This window comes from Panthera pardus, unplaced genomic scaffold, assembly GCF_024362965.1.
Source record: "Panthera pardus isolate Hobbes unplaced genomic scaffold, ASM2436296v1 HiC_scaffold_27, whole genome shotgun sequence".
NCBI lineage: Eukaryota > Metazoa > Chordata > Mammalia > Carnivora > Felidae > Panthera > Panthera pardus.
Genome location: NW_026526843.1, coordinates 12,626,830 through 12,642,867, shown reverse-complemented (window position 1 = coordinate 12,642,867; position 16,038 = coordinate 12,626,830).

Sequence of the window (16,038 nt, the reverse complement as noted above, 5' to 3'; positions counted from 1 at the left end):
GAACCATATGCTCTCTATAGAAATGAGAAAAGCATAATTTCTCTAATTTGATAAAAAATACTGCTCATGGAGTGCTAGATAAAACATGATGAGGCTGAAAGAGTTATTTACTTCTTAAAGATCTATTGCATCGCATCTGATGGGGAGAAACAATGATATGTGTCAACTGAGAGTTTCACGAAGGTCTCAAGACTTAGGTATTATTCCTTAAAAGTTGTCAAATACAATCTTTCATTATTATGCCCCGTCTGTTTACTTAGCATCAAACTATATTTAAGCAGGGTAAAGTGACAAGGTCTAGATTCCATGAGACCTCCATAGTTCAACGCAGAAAAGCTCAGTTTATCTTGACCTTTTGAGGCTTATTTCTTACTTATGAGTTATTGATCTGAAAGTTTTCCTTGCCTCCTCTCAATCTCTGCATGCTGAATTAACATTTTTTGGAATTAGGAATTAACATGTTTCTGTATGCTGTGATCATTTTCCCCTTTCTTTGATGTTTATTTATGTTTGAGAGAGAGGTGGGGGAAGGGAAGGGCAGAGAGAGAGAGGGAGTCAGAAAATCTCCACCTGGCTGAGAGCCGTCAGCCCAGAGCCTGACACGGGGCTCAAACCCTGCCCCATAACCATGACCTGAGCGGAAATGGAGAGTCGGACGCGTAACCGGCTGAGCCACCCAGGCGCCCCTGTTTATTTTTTTAACTCCTCAGGAATTACATTTAAGTGAATTTTCTAAGTTCTTCATTCTTCAACTTCTAGGCAGTTAAGTAACAAAAGTTCTCCAGACTGTATAACTTTAGGAGAAACTGTAGATTTCTAATTACATATTGAATTTTGCTACCATACAAGTTAGAGACAATCCAGAGGAATTATGTTTGCACAAAGCCTGTATTGGAAGTGACATCTTTTGTTTGCTATACTGAGTTATTTTATTGGTTTTATAGCGCTGTTTGTTTTATTCCTTATAATACGAATCCTGTGATTTGGTTAAATCTGAATGGTTAACTCCATAATTTGGAGAAAGCCTATTTACATATCCTGAAGAGGATGAGCGAGAAACACGATGCAGAACACCCGGGCTTCCTATTCCTAGAACGAGTCTGTGAGTGTGGGTGTGTGTGCGTGTGTGTTTATAACAGGTAAATGAGGTAAGTCCCTTAGTTCCTAGTAGATTTCACATCTACTACATGCAAATAATTATTCTGTATTTTTAGATTCAGGGATGATCAAGACATAGCCTTGGTCTAAAACTCATTCACAGTCTTACCGTCCCAGCTCAGACATTTCATCGGAGCTCAAGACACATGGACCGGCCAACGTTGAACACGATGCTTGACACACGATAGGTACTCACTAAGTATTTGTTTTATGAATACTTGTCCTTTTCAGGGGCCTTCCATGTTGAAGTTCCTTTGAACACTGACTTTCTTCCCTCTTTGATCTCTTCTATTCTCATATTCCAGCTGCCAGTATGTGCTGACCTTTTTGATTTATTTCTCCAGCCTGAAATTCTGTTCCAGATTTTAGATCTGTATATATCCTACTCTCCGCGTTTGCAAATAGATACCTCAAGGCCTCTTTAAATTCAAGATTCCTATTAGGGAACTCCTGATCTTCAAACTCACCCATTTGTAGTCCCACCTTTGAACTTGTTCTTAATCTTAGTGAATGTCATCACCATTCGCCTCACTGCAATGCCAGCATTGCAAACAAGACTCTCGTCTCTGTAGCAGGTGGCCTAATCCCTACCTCCTGGTATTCACACCTTTTTTATTATTCCCTCTTCTTGAGCATGGGCAGGTCCTGTGACTTGCTTCTAAGCAATAGAACATGACAAAAATGATGGCTGTCACTCCCATGATAATGTCATGTCATAGAAGGCTCCATCTGGCTAGCCAACTCAAGTACAGAAACTTCACTTATTGTCTCGATGAAGAAAGTGTCCGTGTTGGAAAGGCCCATGTGGCGAGGAACGATATGGACAGCCTCTGGGAACCTGGTGGGTTTTTGGTACAGTAAGATTAAATTAGAGCATAGAGATTATAGGAAAAGGGCCTGGAAAGGTGTTTTAGTGCTAGATGGCGAAAGACATCCTGCCATGAGAAGGATAATTTATTATCATGACGACAAATCAGAGTTTATTAATTCAATAGTTGTCTGATCCTTATTAAGGATAAACACTTTCCTAATCACTGGACCTATAGCTGAGAACAAAACAAAGGAAAATTCCTGGCTTTAGAAGCTTACATTTGTAGGCATTTGTCACTGAATGGTTAAAGTAGGGTACAGTAAAAACTTGGCTCGCGAGCATAATTCGTTCCAGAAATGCTTATAATCCAAAAGCACTTGTGTCTCAAAGCGAATTTCAAGAACCATTGGCTCAGTTGTGATCATGTGATGTTCGGTGTCATGTACTACTCGTAAGACCTCGCTCGTTTATCAAGTTAAATGGTATTTTTTTTTAATTTTTTTTTTTAACGTTTATTTATTTTTGAGACAGAGAGAGACAGAGCATGAACGGGGGAGGGGCAGAGAGAGAGGGAGACACAGAATCAGAAGCAGGCTCCAGGCTCTGAGCCATCAGCCCAGAGCCCGACGCGGGGCTCGAACTCACGGACCGTGAGATCGTGACCTGGGCCGAAGTCGGACGTCTAACCGACTGAGCCACCCAGGCGCCCCACAAGATAAATGATATTTATGAGAAGTATCATTTGCTCGTCTTGCAGAACACTCGCTGAACAAGTTACTCGCGAGCCAAGGTTTTACTTACGTGGAGGTCACATTCGGATTTCAGAAGAATAACTGAAAGAGAAAGATTAAAAGAGTAGAGAATGAAGGCAGAGAGCGCTGGGCTCCAATCCTGAGAAATCGTAAACTAGTAAAATATTGAAAATACTACACAGTTAGGAGATGGGTGAATGCGGCAGGGCCAAACGTATAGCTGCTTGCTTGAGCACAGCACTAGGCACGTGGCAGGACTTTGAATGAATATTGATTTGAATCCAGATCCCGGCTTCATTCTAACTTTTTTGTACTCCCGGCCCTGGAGCTAAGCTACTTGGATCTGGGTTCATGAATGCATGTCCTGTGATTGGTCTTTTCAAACAGTTGAAGTTTGGTCCTTTAATTTGACACCCCCTTCCCCGAGGCAGTAGTTTTTATCTGAGAATCTGTTGGCCTTGCGTTAGCATTATTAGAACAGTAGCCTTCTGCCAATTGGAAATACAATCTGTTCCTGAGACCAGTTGCTTGTCTTCCCTAAAAGAAACGGCTTCATCTGAATTCTATGATTTTCCTACTTGACTCCGGGTTTTCAGTCTCAATCTCCTGGAGGTGACCTTATCCATATTTGGAACAGCTCTTTTGAATTTCTTCCAGGATCATATTTAAGGCAAGGTAACATTTTCAAAGCACGTTCCGTATACTTTAGTGTGCTTTTCGGTATTGTAGGAAAAGAATATGCGAGCCTAATTTTAAGGGTAGAGGTAGTTTACCATTCTTCTCTTATGCGCATATGTCATTAGTGTCCCAAAATGTAGGTCAGGAGGGGGAAATGAAAAAAATGAGAGAGCATTCTAATGAAGATTAGCATATTTACAAGTAATTAACACCATATAAGAACTTATGTTAACGGACAATATTGCTAGCTTAGTAAACTGCATGCGGCCACCTGAAAATCTGGAGCCCACAGTAAAACGTAATTTGGGTTGCTTCATAGCATTAGCATTGACAGGTTCCTTCTTTATGCTGCCTTAATCTAAAGTGGTTTTTGTGAATTGAATTTAAATGCTGCTACTAGGCTGATAATATACAATACATTTTAAAACACGAGTTCCCTATTGTCTGTAACATGCAAGTTTCACTTGTAAGGGAGATAGAGTATTTCTATTAACACTAGACGTATTTCCGGCTCTGAGGGCAGGTAAGCACCACGGATGATAACATTGAGTCTGTCACAGGAAGGATCATGCAGGCAACATTCTCTTTTGAGTCTGTTTTGGAAAATGAGTTGGATCCAACTGTGCTGAATTGTCTGTACTCATTCAAGTCCTCCTTTTCTCTTGTTCTCCTTCATATGAAGTAATCACTTAAAACCTGTTCTTCTGTATATAGTTTTGTTATCTTCTTCCTAGATTATTATTTCCTAAATTAGTATCTTCCATAAGTAGGAGTTCCCATTGTTGTAGGATTACGACATTATTGAATTTTTTTTTTTACATTTTATCATATTTGAAATCAAGTTTCATTTATTCCTTCAAGCAAAAAACAAAAAAAATATTCTTCCCTTTGTGGAAGTTATATTTGGAGGACAGAGAGGAACACAAGACAAGACCAAAACAAGAAAACAAAACAAAACAAAAAACCCAAAAAACTTACGTAGCATGTTTGATGGTAATACGTCCAACAGAAGGAAGAACCAGGATAACAGTAAGAGTGGATCTCATGGGCAAAGAGATTTTTAGAAGAGAGACTTGAGAAAAGTGCGAGGGTGAGTCATGCCCTTTCCCTAGGGGAAGTGTATTCCAGGCAAAGGGAACAGCCAGCACAAAGGCTTTGGAGCAGGAGTGCACCTGGTTGGTTGGAAGAATTGAAGGGCAACAAGGTCAGTGAGCCCAGGCACATGCGAGGAGAAAAGTAGTAGCTGGGGTCAGAGAGGTAAATGCAGACATAAAACTAAGGTAGAGGCAGGAAATATTGGAAATCTTTGCTATGTATGTATGTATGCAATTAACCATGAGCAATTTGTCCAGGCAGTGGGATTAGCTAATTCGATTGTCACCGTCCATCCAAGTAACCTGTCATGAATGTTTCAGTCTATAGATAGAGCTGACGGTTTCAAATTAGTACTGGTACAAGAAATCAGAAACATATGTGGGAATGCAAACTGGTGCAGCCACTCTGGAAAACAGGATGGAGGTTCCTCAAAAAACTAAAAACTAAAACCTTACGACCCAGCAATTGCATTACTAGGCATTTATCCAAGGGATACAGGTGTGCTGTTTCGAAGGGACACATGCACCCCCATGTTTATGCAGCACTATCAACAATAGCCAACGTATGGAAAGAGCCCAAATGTCCATCGATGGATGAACGGATAAAGAAGACGTGGTATATATATACAACGGAGTATTACTCGGCAATTGAAAAGAAGGAAATCTTGCCATTTGCAACTACGTGGATGGAACTGGAGGGTATGATGCTAAGTGAAATTAGTCAGAGAAAGACAAAAATCATATGACTTCACTCATAGGAGGACTTTAAGAGACAAAACAGATGAACATAAGGGAAGGGAAACAAAAATAATATAAACACAGGGAGGGGACAACACAGAAGAGACTCTTAAATATGGAGAACAAACTGAGGGTTCCCGGAGGGGTTGTGGGAGGGGGGATGGGCTAAATGGGGAAGGGGCATTAGGAATCTACTCCTGAAATCGTTGTTGCACTAGATGCTAACTAACTTGGGTGTAAATTTTAAAAAATAAAAAATAAAATAAAAAATAAAAAAAAAAAAAGAAATCAGAAACATATGGCACAGTATAATTCTCTGCTTGCAGAGGTAAGCTGAGGATAACACTGTATTAAAGGGTGGGCAGAAGAGGGGCTTCTCTCTCTCTCTCTCTCTCTCTCTTTTTTTAATTTACACCAGAATAAAAGAAGTCTTTTCAACAAGACATCAAAATGACGTATTGAACAGCGAAGAAATGAAATTGTCAGTCACGTGTCTTCACGTAGATGAAATATGTGTCCTGTCTTTAAATGCAGTTATTTAAAAGGAGTTGTATTAAAGCAGTCTTTGTTTAAATAGATCTCTTTCTAGATAGTCGAGCTTTGCAAACATCAGTCTCAAGAAATGAGAGCCACTTCTGTCTTCCCTTCTGGGTGCAGGAGTTAATTCTTATACACTAAAACAGATTTGGGCTTATGCTACAGAACTCTGAAAATGGACCCAGATACTGTTTAACTTATTCTACTCATTTGTGCTCTAGTTTATATCATATCTTAGGTGAAATTGTCATAAAACTTCATGCCACTTTATTAAATTAACACTTAATCAAACTTGCCTTTCCTTTGCATTACACAATACTGGAGTTTTACTCAACCCTTGGGATTGCCTTAACCCCTTATGAAAAAGAGAAGAACCACGATACATGCTTTCACAATGAGCCATTTAAATTCATGTTGTTGTGTTTTGTTTTTTACAAAGGACAAAAAGTCATATATTAATTGCTCATTTTTCAGTGATTTATTAAAGTCTAGGATAAACCATGGGGGCAGAATAGCATCTTGTGATCATCTATGTTAGGTTTTTGAAAAAGTTTTTTAAAGGTTTATTTTTGAGAAAAAGAGAGAGAGAGAACACAAGGGGGGGGGGGGCGGTTAGAGAGAGAGGGAGACACAGAGGCAGAAGCAGGCCCCAGGCTCTGAGCTGTCGGCACAGAGCCTGAAGCGGGGCTCGAACCCACGGACCACGAGATCATGACCTGGGCCGAAGTGAGGCACTTAACCAACTGAGCCACCCAGGTGCCCCGTCTGTGTTATGTTTTTGAATTGCAGGTAGATGAACTGGGTTTGGGTATAGTTCAGTTATTCACTGGCTCTGAGCCACTACCCGACTAGAAAATAAGAGGCTGTGCTAGATCAGTGATTCACAAACTTTTCTAGCAGATGCAGGGAAGAGGCTGGGAGGGCTGCCGCTGGGGTTAGAGTAGGGTGGGATGAAAAGGGGGGGAGGTGTACAGCTGCTCCAAGCACATCTGTTTTATATATCGAGATTCCTTGTAAGATTTCATTTGAAGGAAGCTTTCCCCTGTGAAAATTACTTGACAGTTGTTGTCTTGGAACAGTGTTCAGCAAACTGATTTTGCTTTTACAGACCGCAAAAGAAGTTCGAATACGCTTACTGCCTCACAACTTCATAAATGAACAGCTAAAAATTTTCGCTATATGTGTAAATGATCACAAAGAGTGAGTATACTTCAGAACATGTTATACATGGTGATTTTTTTTTTCTGTTTATCTAGTGTTGAGAGAGAGACAGAGCAAGAGCAAGGCAGAGAGAGAGAGGGAGACAGGTGCTCCCAAGCAGGCTCTGTGCTGAGAGAGCAGAGCCCGATGCAGGGCTCGAACTCATGAACCGTGAGATCATGACCTGAGCCAAGTTGGACCCTTAACCGACTCAGCCACCCAGGCGCCCGTAAGTGTCAAATTTTTAAAATAAAAATGTTTCTTCATCCTTTTAAATGTGTCCAGTCGTATCTATATATCAAAACAATTGGACACACACCATTATCCATTAAAATGTACATGAACACCATGTACTATAACTGTCAGAAATTTAACATTGTTCCTTTTTGTCTTGTAACTCGTATAGCCATTTCCACAATATTTTACACTAGTGTAATATATTTTATGCTTAAGCCTTTTACGGAGCATCAGATCTTATTTCTTTGGCACAAAAATATGTATGTGCATTAAAATGCTCATTTAAACATTTCCTGTAAGCATACATTCCTATGGGTTGAAAAAAGTCAATCCTGAAGGATTGAGTGATCATTACACTTATTTAGTAGTACACAGTTGATCCAAATAGAACATATTCCATATTTGGATAAAAAAAAATTAAAAACCCAGGGCACCTGGGTGGCTTAGACGGCTAAGCGTCCGACTTCAGCTCAGGCCATGATCTCCCAGTTCGTGGGTTCGAGCCCCGTGTCAGGCTCTGTGCTAACAGCTCGGAGCCTGCAGTCTGCTTCGGATTCTGTGTCTCCCTCTCTCTCTGCCCCTCCCCTGCTCATGCTCTCTCTCTCTCTCTCTCTCTCTCTCTCAAAAGTAAATAAAAATAAGACATTAAAAAAATTAAAAACCTACAACTAACATTTATTAGAAATTTGTTTCTTAAGTGCACTGGGTAAGAATAATTTTTTCAATGAGTTTATATGCCCTTAGAGAAATATGATGGGAAAGGAGTTTCATTTTACTGATGTCTCACACTCACGGGAACGGTGAGTTATATGTCAAAAATTCATCAGCTGCTTTAACTGGTTTAGGTCATCCTTCCTTGTGGTTGAAAGGCAGGAATTGGAACGCACAAGAATTGCGCAGACAGAACAAAGGTTGGTTCACATTCTCAGTGGTTAGGTACAGGGTTTCAAATCGAGCCTCTCTGTCTGGTGCCTGGGAGGTTTTCTCACCAGGGACATACCCCATGCTGTGATTTTGGCGACAGCTCAAAAACTCTGATTTTCTTCCGTACAGTGGGAGAAGGAGGCTTGTGAAAAGAGACCGGAGGGTGAGCCTGCTTGGACCCTACCCTCAAGGTGTTTCCAGGCCAATCAGGTTTGCAGAGACGGCAAGGAACTGAAAATCCATTCTCTTAGAATTGGCCACATCCAGGCACCTCTTTATAAAGTCTTCATGGACCTCTACGCACATTCTGGCTTGCAAAACCACTGCGCTGGTGGATCTTTTCGGCCCCTTCTCATTTTATAATTCCACGATGCCTTGTAGGTTATCGTATTGTTGACTATAGCTCTCAAATCCCTTTGCAATGGAGAAGAAAAAGAAAACACATAGATTTTGCAAATGTAAACTGTGCGCCACCCGTCCATGTTTTTCTTTCATATTTACATCAGATTAAACCTCTGTAAATAATGGTATTCCCCACATTGTTCTTCTCATGTGTATCTGATTGAAAACTGAACTTGAAAATTGAGTTTTACAGTTTACTTGTAAGTAGATCCAGAGCAAATCAGCCCTGTTTCATGCCTCTTGCCTCCTGATAAATTGAATTGACTTGAGCAGAAACACATTAAAATGTAACATGAGAAGAATATAGGAAGAGAGAAGACGCGGCGTGATAATTGCCATCGAGACGTTCTATCGACCCCGCTATTAGTTTTTCATGTCAGTCGCAAAACTGAGAAGCAAGCTCATTAGAGTAAATACAAAGACTTATTTTTATGTGTTACAATGATATTGTTCTAGTTGAGGACAGAAGCATGACACGGCTGCACAGATTCCGTGCAGAGTTCTTTATGTAATTAATTCCAGCAGAGACATGCTCTTTTCAGGGAACGAGGAACATACAAGTTTCACCTGGGGGCTCCAGTCGTTTAGCTTTCTCAAATCAAGACTGGTGACGGGGACTGCTTCAGCCACGAAGGCAGCACGGTGCACGTGGCTGACCTTCCCAGATCTCTTGAGCAGCACGAAGAGACTTCCGCTGTCCATGCAAATACATAACAACATGGCCATGAAATGTGGCGGCTGGCTTCCACCGCTGGGTTCGGATGCTTCCTGGCATAAGGCACACTGGTGGAACGAGTGCGTGACGTTCTTGGGGTCTAGTGAGCATTCAGGGAAGGTCTGATGAACATTTGTGGAAGAAAAGAAAGAAAGAAAGAAGGAAGACACTGTATATATTTTTAAAGAAAGCTATCAGAGGTGGGTGAGGGTAGGGGTGAAATAGATGAAGGGGATTAAGCGTATACTTACCTTTTTTGTGTGTTGTTTTAAACTTTTATTTATTTTTGAGAGAGACAGAGAGAGGGAATGAGCGTGAGCAGGGGAGGGGCAGAGGATCCAAAGCCAGCTCCATGCTGACAGCAGAGACCCCGATGCGGGGTTCAAACTCACGAACCGTGAGATCGTGACCTGAGCTGAAGTTGTACGCTCAACCGACCGAGCCACCCAGGCGCCCCAAGGGTACACTTACCTTGATGAGCCCTGAGAAATGCAGAGAATTGTGGAATCATTATATTGTGCACCTTAAACTAATAGAATACCGTGTTTTGATTGTACTTGAATAATTAAAAAGAAACCTAGTACAGCATATAGATATAAATGAAATGTAATCATAATAGAGTACCCTCAAGACTTTTATAACAATTATAGTTTTGTGTGTATATGTATGTGCATATTTGAATAGAGATATAACTGTCTATGTGGCTACGTATGTGTGTGTGTGTGTGTGTGTGTGTGTGTGTGTGTGTTTACACATGCCAACACACATACGTGTTTCTATGAGCGGGACGGAGACAGAACCTTTTAGAAAGTAATTCTTTTGCTGTTACACCCCATAGGGCTGTGAACAACCCAAGAGCAGGGGATCTCTTTGCTTCAACTTTTTAGAATTAGGTATGATGCTGTGCCTGACTGAGAGCCCAAACTCAAAGTGAATGAGTGGATGAATACAGTATAACAGATAAAACAAGTAGCCGTGGAATTCTAATGAGAACTGTGTGTGGCTGCAATTTTGAGCTGTGAAGAGCTGTGGAAGTGGAGGGGGTCAGCTGTGCTTTTTTGGGGAGCACATATCGCGTCTTGGTTTCTTTTTTTAAATTTTGTAATTTTTTAATGTTTATTTCTGAGAGACAGAGACAGAGACAGAGCATGAGCAGGGGAGGGGCAGAGAGAGAGAGAGAGGGAGACACAGAATCTGAAGCCGGCTCCAGGCTCTGAGCTGTCCGCACAGAGCCCGACGCGGGGCTCGGGCCCGCAAACCGTGAGATCGTGACCTGGGCCAAAATCGGACACTTAATCCACTGAGCCACCCGGGGCCCCCAGTTCTTGGTTTCTTGAGAGAAACAAAGGAAAACAACTACCCCCGGGAATTATAGTCAAAGGCAATAGAACCTTTGGTGCAAAGTGGTCATCAGTGTGGTTCCTGGGAATTAGAAATGAGTTCGAATGAGAGCTTCATCACTTACTAGTTGTGAGACCTATCCAAATACTTAACTTCTCCGTGCCTCAGTTGTCTTCTTTGTGCAAAGAGCACAATAAGAATTCCTAAAGCATTGGGCTGTTGTGCTATGGTGCCTGTAAAAGATTCTTTACTACAGATTTCTGTATGTAAAAATTCAGGTCGAAGCTCATTCAATTCATCTTTATTAAAAATATCTTTTTTTTTTTGAAGTTTATTTATTTGTTTTGAGGGAGAGAGAGACATAGCATACAAGCAGGGGAAGGTGAGAGAGACAAGGAGAGAGAGCATCCCGAGCAGGCTTTGCACTGTCAGCACAGGGCCCGATGCAGGGCTCGAACTCGTGAACCATGAGGTCATTACCTGAGCCGAAATCAAGAGTTGGACGCTTGGAGTTGACTGAGCCGCCCGGGCGCCGCGACTACAAAGATCTTGAAGAAGAAAAGGAGTGTCCTGATTGTTCAGGTTGTGGGTCTCTGTGGCCATAAAGATAACATGGGGTTTGTAGCATGAGAAATCTTAAGTGATGTATCTGCTACTTAAAAGTTATGTGACCCAGAGGAAGCTCCTTTAACCATGAGGTGCAGAGTCCTCACTGTAAAATAGGATATAAGAGCTCCTATGTAGCAGTGACAACATGCCCGACACTGTTCGAAGATCTTTATGTGTATTTGCTCATTTAATCCTCACACTGGCCCAATGGAAGAGCTATAGTGTTGTTATTCCTCTTGGCTACCCATTGAGGTTGTAGCGATTACCCCCACCTCATAATTGAGAGAATGACTTCAGAGAAATTTCATAAATGGCATTGGATTTCCACCCTCTTGAGGACGTGTATCCTGTGCGAGGTGTCGAAAAGTTCCTGGCCCTTATCGGGTGGTAAATAAACATACGGTGCACTGAGTCAGGAAGGTAACTCGTGGAAATCAAGCCTGCGAAGTTGACAGTGGTTTGGTGAGTATGGTGTGAATACGGTGATAACACTTCTGAAAACCTAGAGCTCCTCAGAATGAAGATGAGGGAAGGTGTGGGGGAGGGTAGACTCAACATGCACCGTGGCGTGTACTTAGAACTTAGTAGTTGATGAATACACAAGCCGCTTCAAAGGAACCGAGTGCCTCCACATGTAACCTTTGGCATTTGATTTTTTTTTATGTTTATTTCGTTTTGAGACAGAGACAGAGCATGAGCGGGGGAGGAATAGAGAGAGAGGGAGACACAGAATCCGAAGCAGGCTCCAGGCTCCGAGCTGGCAGCACAGAGCCTGATGCGGGGCTCGAACTTACAGGCTGCGAGATCATGACCTGAGCCAGAGTCGGACGCTTAACCAACTGAGTCACCCAGGCACCCCGTATGCTTTTCATATAGATACACCTTTTTCCATATAAAATTCACATAAATTTATGCTAATATGTGCTTTACAATTTAACATGTATTTTTAATAGTTGTCTGAGCAATCCAAGCGTAATCTTGTGATTGTTACTGTTGAGGTCATTGTTGCTGTTTTGTTACACACATTCCCAGATTTTGGAGGAAGGAACTGATCGTGCAGAAAGGTGAACTGACCTAGTTACAGAGATATTATCTATTTGGTGCAGTGCCACCTCTATGCATAGAAGGGTAACAAGAGACAAGTTTCCCTGTTCAATGTAACTAAGTTCAATAATCAAAGTTTAGGACGCCACTGACCCCATACTTGGATTTAGATGAAACAAATTGATTAGATCGGTACTGAGAAGGGTATGATTGCATCTATCACAACATGGTTTATACAGAAATCCTTTGGAATAGTATAATCAAATATATATATATTTATATATATATATATATTTATATATATATTTATTTATATTTATTTATATATATATTTATATATATAAATTTATATTTATTTATATATATATTTATATATATTTATATTATATATTTATTTATTATATATTATATATTTATTTATTATATTTATTATATATTTATATATTTATATTTATATATTAAATATATATATATTTATATATATATTTATATATATATATATATTTGAGATCTATAGATCTCAATAAAATCAATACCTACTGACCATTCAGATGACCAGAATAATTATGCAAAGGCCCAGTTTTGTTGATGCTACTTAGGGATTTAACTTTAGGATATGATCTCTAGGCCTTGTTATTCGTTGAAGCCAGCTCTGTTCTGCCTCCTCTCACTACCTCTTCTATACATTTTCTTATTTATTTATTTATTTATTTATTTATTTATTTTTGATGTTTATTTTTTTTTGAGAGAGAGAGAAACAGCACATGCACACGCGAGCAGGGGAGGGGCAGAGAGAGATGGAGAGAGAGAATCCCAAGCAGGCTCCTCGCTGTTAGCGCAGAGCCTGATGTGGGGCTCGAACCCCACAAACTGTGAGATCATGACCTGAGCCGAAATCAAGAGTCGGCTGCTTCACCGACTGAGCCACCCAGGTGCCCTTCCTCTTTACCTTCTTCTATTCATTCATTTATTCAACAAATAGTTATCCAGGGCTTACCGTGTGCTAGGCACCGTCCTAGGTTCTGGGTACCCAGGAGTGATAAAACCAATATGGTTCTCTTCCTCACCGAGCACAGAGTCCAGCAGAGGAAGCAGATCATTTGTCAGTAGATCTGAAAGGACTTGCTGTTAGACTGGATGTGGGGCTACGGAAGACTGAAGAGTCTCGGGGGACTCCCAGGTGTCTGACTTGGGCAACTAGGTAGATGACGGTGAGATGCTCACTGAGAGCAAGCCTACTGGAGGGGAAACAGGACAAAGCAAAAGGGATAGATCACATTTTAGGGGTGTTGAGCTTTAGGGGCTTATGGGCCACTCAAGGGGAAACGTCTGGTCAGTACTTGGCTATACAGACCTGTATCTGTTTTCTGTCTCTGAATTCCATCCCTCCCTCCTCGTGGGCCTTAATCTACTATTTATCCCCTGTCCTGTGTTTGGTTCTTTCCCTATATTTGTTCCTTATCTTCAGTATGAAACACATATCTCACACATTTAAAAAGCATGTGCTTTTAAGCACACGTCTCCTATCCCAATATATCTCTCCGTATACTTACCATATCTCATCATGAAATCATACATTCAACGAATACTTATTGGGCTCATACTGAACACCTTGTAGGTTGCTGCAGATGAAGTTGTAAAGATCGGCAAGTCTTGTCTTTATGGTGCTTCAAACAGGCAACGAACAAAGAACAAGTGTGTCTCATAAGGAAAAGGATAAGGTGTTAAAGACAAATAATAATTTGGAGATGTAACCTAGGAGTGCCTACCATGTGTGAAACACTCATATAAACACTGAGGATTCAGCAGTGAATAAGAGCAAGAATCCTGTCCTCATGAAGCAGAAATTCTAGTGAAGAGAGAAAGACCTTTAAAAGGACAGTGATGGGGAGTCCTGGACATTATGCGTAGAGTCTTATACTTTAGTAATTAATCTTAAGGACAAGGAGAAGACATTGTAACATTTTAATCAGTGATGTTACTGGGTCCACTTGTGTATTTTTAAACTATCACCAAGGCTAATGTGTGATGGAGATGAATGGGTTGGAGGGATCAAAAGTGGAAAAAGGAGACAAAATGGAAGACTGCTGATCATCAGGTGAGAGATCACAGAATCCTGGACTAAGGGAGAATAAGCATGTTGAGAAGTGGGCAATTACGTACTGATTTTTCAGGCAGAATCAGCAAGGCTTCACAACTGTCAGGCTGTGGGGAGGGGAGGTAATGTCAGGTCAAAATCTGCCATGCCTTCTAGATTTTGGTATTGTGGGCCTAGCAATAGGAAGAGGTTTGGGGTTTAGTTATGATCAGTGGCAGATTAAGTGTCGGTAGACAATCGCACAAATCAGAAGTGCAGCAGTGGGAGGAGCTCTCCCTGAGGGTGGGCAATAAACTGGTGTGTGCGCTCTAGGGAATCTGAAAGCAATAATGAAATTGACTACAAGTGATCTGCTTTTCATTATTGCCGTGCGCCAGCGATGCGAGCAACTCCAGACAAAATACTCCTCCCTACTAGAGCCGTCGGTGCCCGTGACCCTCCCCACTCCTTCCTTGGTGCACCACCACAGCTGGGTATGGATGCCTGCTTTGGAGAGAAAAGTCTGAGCTAGAGAGATTTACTTGGCACTCGGCAGCACGTGAGTGATCATAAACGTCGTAGCTATAGAAGGAACAATTCAGGGATACTTGACATTGAGAAGGGCATAGGAAAGAGCAAGAGCTTGGAGAATGATAATATTTAAGAGGTCAGCATAAGAAAGAAGTATGCAAAGAGACTGGGAAGTATTTTCTAGAGTGGTGGGGGAGAACATCAGAAGTGAGTGATACGATAGAAGCCAAAGGGAGAGAGAGTATTTCTGTAAATATTGAAGCGGTCAGATCTGAGAAACGTATTATCTTCTCTATTCAACATTATTTGAGCACTCAACATATGTTATGGGCCGCAACAAAGGGTGAAATATGGTGCTCATCCATGAGAATTTTACAGGCAAGTGAGAAAAACGGGTTAGGCTGATCATTAGTTATCAAGTAATATAACGTATGTAATAAAATGTTACAGGAAAGGTATATAAAAAGTACTTGGGGAGGAAAATAAAAGTGTTTGGGGAGAAAGTAGATTTGAAAGGGGAGAGGAGAATGGGGGCAGGGGGCTTGTGCCAGAGATGGCCTTACAGGAAAGGGGTGCCTTGAAGGGGAAGGTGGAGTTCAGCAGGCAAAGGAATGTGCAAATTCAGGGAGATAGGAAAAAATAGGTTGCTTTCAGTAAATGAATGCTCAGTGTGCATGTGAGGAAGAAGCAGGAGACTAAAAATATAAGCCAAAATTACCTTGTGAAATGTCATGTGCTGTGCTAAGATCTGAAAAAACTTTTTTAAATGTATAAAAGAGGAACCAAAGTTGTATAATCTGTGATACCGTAGATATTTTATATACATAAACCAGCTTGTATCCTACCGGCTTCCTACAAAGATTTGTATTGGGTATCACTGTTTAGTTTTTAAAGGTAATATCAAAAACAAAGTAAGTTTTTTAAATGTAATATTAAAATCAAAATAAGTATGCATATATGCAATGTGATTGCATAAAAGTTCTCTTTCTAAAGCACTTTCAAATTTATCTCCCTGCAAAAATAAAATATATATATATATATATATCTCACTGTAGGAATTCATTGAATACTAAAGAAAAAAAAAAATTAGTCCCTACCTCCTACATGCTTCTAAAGAGCCAGCCACAAATCTTAGGGCTAAATGATTGTTTCTGTTCGGGAGTCATTGACTTTGGTCACGAAATATTGTA